This window comes from Coenobita brevimanus, chromosome 104, assembly GCF_032717465.1.
Source record: "Coenobita brevimanus isolate Jiangsu-jjx chromosome 104, ASM3271746v2, whole genome shotgun sequence".
In the NCBI taxonomy this organism is placed as follows: Eukaryota; Metazoa; Arthropoda; class Malacostraca; order Decapoda; family Coenobitidae; genus Coenobita; species Coenobita brevimanus.
In genome coordinates, this window is record NC_137057.1 from 47,954,413 (window position 1) to 47,959,412 (window position 5,000).

Genomic DNA, 5,000 nt, shown 5'->3' on the forward strand with positions numbered 1-5,000 from the left:
CTGATACCCAACTCGTGCAAAACTTCTAATGGGAAAATGCACATCACCAGAACACCCCCTTAATGGAAGCCTAAGCAGTTGATGAAATATGTAATGTGTGTGTGTGTGTGTGTGTGTGTGTGTGTGTGTGTGTGTGTGTAAGAATGAGAGGAAAGATGGTTGTGATTCATGTAAAGTATGTAATGTGTCTGGTGGTGGTGGCTGTGGACTTGCGTGTGTGTGTGTGTGTGTGTGTGTGTGTGTGTGTGTGTGTGTGTGTGTGTGTGTAAAAATGAGAGGAAGGATGGCTGCGATTCATGTATTATTCTATGTATTGTTGTTTTTAATGGCAGAAGCTGCGTTAAAATCTCCACTCAACACAAAATATTATTCTGAAATCATTGTTTAGACTCAGAGATGAAAAAAGTGCTGAGAAAAAGATATAAAAAGCATAGAAATAAGAGAGTATTTGGGAGAGAAGATTACATAGGAGAACGTTACATGCAGTACATCATTACATATCACACTGTACTCTGAAACAACCTTGACTGATGTAACTTAAACCCACTCAACCAAAAACCTACCCAAACCGACCCAACCCAACCCAACCCAACCCAACCCAACCCAAACCCACCCAACCCCACCCAACCCAACCCAAACCCACCCAACCCAACCCAAACCCACCCAATCCAACTGACCCCTCCCCTCAAAAATAAACTCACTGACCATAGCCAAATCCAGCCAACCCGGCATGATCCAATTCAGACGAACTCAGGACTAACTGAACCAAACTAAACCAGTCCAGACCAAAAGGAAATATCACACACACACACACACACACACACACACACACACACACACACACACACACACAACCGTTACTCACACTATTTTCCCCCACGCAACACAACACTAGAACACATGCCAGAACTCCGCCCCCCCCCCCAAAAAAAAAAAAATCCGCAATAAGCGCTCTCGGCTCTTTTTCATGCCCGTGCATATTTTACTACCTGAACACGGAAAAGCTCGGGCGCTAAATGGCAAAAGTGAAAAGCTGGGCTGCTGCGGAAACGTAACAATAGAAACGAAACACCTGAATTGTGGAAATGAAGCGCTAAAAATGAAGAGGTATGATTTGAAAATAAAACACTGGAAATGAAACGATATGGAGTGGAAATATAGCACTCAAAATAAAACGATGTGATGTGAGAATGAAACACTAAAGATGAAATGGCATGATGTGAAAATGAAATACTCCAAATGAAACAGTATGACGTGGAAATGAAGCACTGGAAAGTAAACAGTCTGCTGTGGAAATGAAGCACTAACAATGAAACGAAATGATGTACAATGGAATGAAACACAAGAAATGTAGCAATGGACTGTAGTGAAAAAGAACTTCCCGTGAAAAAAGGCAAAAGAAAAGGTCTATATATGAAGCACTAGGAACGGAACTACAAATGAAGCACTATGAACGAAGCACCAGAGAACTATAAAGGAAGCACGGGGAATTATAAACACATCCAGAGTAAAGGAAGTGAAACAGTGGCTTAAGGAAATAAAGACAATTAGTGTAAACAAACTCCTTCTTAAGTAAAATACGTAACCAGGGAAACGAAACACTGAGCTGTGAAAACGAAGCACTAAACTGAAACGCTTCCTCTCTCTCCACGATCCCCTCTCCATTTTTATTTCAAGTTGACAGCCTTTCTCTGCATTCGTCTCCCTGAAAGAGCTATGGCCTCTCCAAAATTTTTCTGTTCATATTTTTGGGTCGGGTTTTGAAAGTTCATCAGAGACTGTTTCGAAATAAATGGATATATGCGGACAATGAAACGCCTACACATATCCTCGCTTTTCCTTACTCACTCAAAAAAAAAAAACACTCTCTCAAACATACATACACACACACACACACACACACACACACACACACACACACACACACACACACACACACACACACACACCTTCAACAATGGCAATAAAATGTTCCGTGTGCTGTAATGAAAAGGTCAGAAATCTCAGCAAAATAGCAAATAGAAAAGCCTTGGAGATATTCATGTTTTCATCCTCCCTACTCAGTAACGACTCTCTCTCTCTCTCTCTCTCTCTCTCTCTCTCAAAGCCAAAACTATTTCAACCATTATTAACTGTGATATTTTTGTGTTGGTTAGATTGTATTTATTTTGTACCGAAATTTACGTGTAATAAACAACAGCCAATACTAATGGAAGGTTTAATATTTCGCTGTGTGTGTGTGTGTGTGTGTGTGTGTGTGTGTGTGTGTGTGTGTGTGTGTGTGTGTCTTTATCTGTATGTATGTGTGTGTTTCTGTATGAGTGTGTGTATGGCTGGGTGCTTGCCTATGCATGTGGATATTTATACAAGTATGTGTGTGTGTGTGTGTGTGTGTGTGTGTGTGTGTGTGTGTGTGTGTGTGTGTGTGTGTGTGTCAGTAGATATAACCTTGCGTGTCTGTTTTATGGAATTAATTATATGATGGCTTTTTTCTTGTATTTTCTTTTTTCTGGTTGTGTGTGTGTGTGTGTGTGTGTGTGTGTGTGTGTGTGTGTGTGTGTGTGTGTGTGTGTGTGTGTGTGTGTGTGTGTTAATCTCTAAATAAATCATCATCATCATCATCATCCAGACCTCTCTTTCTGCCTAGGAATAAAAAATGGATTTATGATTCAGCAAGAGGAAGGGAACGATAAAATTAGCTACAATACTGGGTAGGATTTGCTGTTTTTACTCGTATCATCATAAATATAATTCTCCATAAAGAAAGTGAGAGAGAGAGGAGAGAAAGAGAGAGAGAGAGAGAGAGAGAGAGAGAGAGAGAGAGAGAGAGGAATGAATGAACGACAGACAGAGAGGAAGAGAAGAAAGAAAATACGTGAGCCTATAACTTGCAAAAGAGTGAATAACTAGATAGAAAGATAGACAGACAGATAGACAGACAGACAGATAAATATATAGATAGATAGACAGATAGATAAATAGACAGACAGATAGACAGAGAGACACAGCAAGCAAGAACGAAAGAAGGTAAAGAAAAGAGGAAGAATTAAGCCAGTCTTTAAATTTCACACCAAAAGTGAGTGAAGAGTGAGAATGCAGACGTGAGTGTTGTGTCGATGGAATTTGTAATATTTCATGTAGTAATTGCCACTCTCTGATATCTAGTACACGAATTCGTCTGCTACTATTTTTTGCTGGGGAAATATTCATTGGTTTTGAGTGATGTGGGATTATTTGTGTCTGTCATTCGTGTCATAGTCATTTAGTGTATTGTTATTTTGATGATGATTGTGGTGATGATGGTGGTGGTGGTGATGGTGATGGTGAAATGATGATTATTATCATAAACATTATTATTATTGTTATTATTATTATTATTATTGTTATTATTATTATTATTATTATTATTATTATTATTATTATTATCATTATTATTGTTACTACTACTACTACTATTACTACTACTACTACCACTACTACTACTACTACGACTACTGCTACAACTTCTACTACTACTACTACTACTACTACTACTATTACCACCACTACCACTACTACTATTACCACCACTACCACTACTACTACTACCACTAAGAGAAAACTAACCAAAGCTGAGTTATAAAACAAAATTATCACTACCATATGGTCCAATACACTCTCCTAGTCAGTCTCTCATTCTCCATTCACAAAACAGACATACGGAAAAAGCCATATGGGACTCAAAAATAAGGCTCAATGAAAAACACATCCATCATACCTAAGACAAATTACTGGTTGGTAAAAAAAATAAAAAAAAACAAAAACAAAAAAAGTCAGGTGTAACAAAGATGAAGAGTCTCAGTGCCTTCTCCTTGGTGATTTATTCTGCTTGTTACACTTTATTACTCTCTCAGGTTTTTTTTTTTTCTAGACCTCACACTGCCACACCTCACACTGCCACACCTCACACTGCCACCCCACACACTGCCACACCACACACTGCTACACCACACACTACCACACCACATTACCACACCACACACTGCCACACCACACACTGCCACACCACACACTGCCACACCACACACTCCAGTATCAAAGTACAACTATGCTTTGCTAGTAATATACAAGATTCTTTCAAGATGCCTAATGAGGAAATAAATCGGTAAGGAAGAGGTGTTAGGGAGACTTATGCTGACGAGAGATGTGTGCTCCAGGGAAGGTAGTCAAATGGCGGTGGACAAAGAGACGTGGAGGCGATTTGTTTGTGGTCACCCCTTACGGGTTGAGGCTTCTGGCAATAGATAAATAAATAGATAGATAGATAGATATTTGTAGATGTACAGTAGTAGCCAAATTGTTGAGGACGGAGTAACGAGGAGGCGATTTGTTTGTGGTCACTCCCTACGGGATTAAGGCTTCTGGCAATAGATAGATAGATAGAGAGAGAGAGACAGATAGGCATATACAGACAGATAGATAGATAGGTAGATAGATAGGCAGATAGATGAATAGGTAGATAGTCAGATAGATAGGTACATAGATAGATAGATAGGTACATGGATAGATAGATAGATCGATATTTTTAGATGTAGTATGGCCATCTCGGAGCCTCTGTGGTACAGTGGTACAGTGTGCGTTTTGCACGCTGGTGAGCGCGGGTTCGCCTCCCGCCAGAGTTGTAAAAACTTTGGCAAGCGTCCATCAAGCCACTTGTTACTTTGGCGGACACAAGGGGTGCTGTGGTTGAACCAGCGTCGCATACTGGTATGCTTGCACCCAATCGGCTTAAGGCGGGTCGATTACACTTGGTTCACAGACTATACACACATCCAAAGCCACTACAACACTACAATTACACTTACAAGCACTTCTCACCCTACAAACAGTCTCCACCAGACAGCCTAAGCCACTTGGTAGAGATACATTGGCTGTATCGTCCCTGCTTCGGTAGGGATAGGCCGGTCCTGCAGTGGACCTCAACGGCTGATGATGATGATGGCCATCTCACCTGCAGGCGT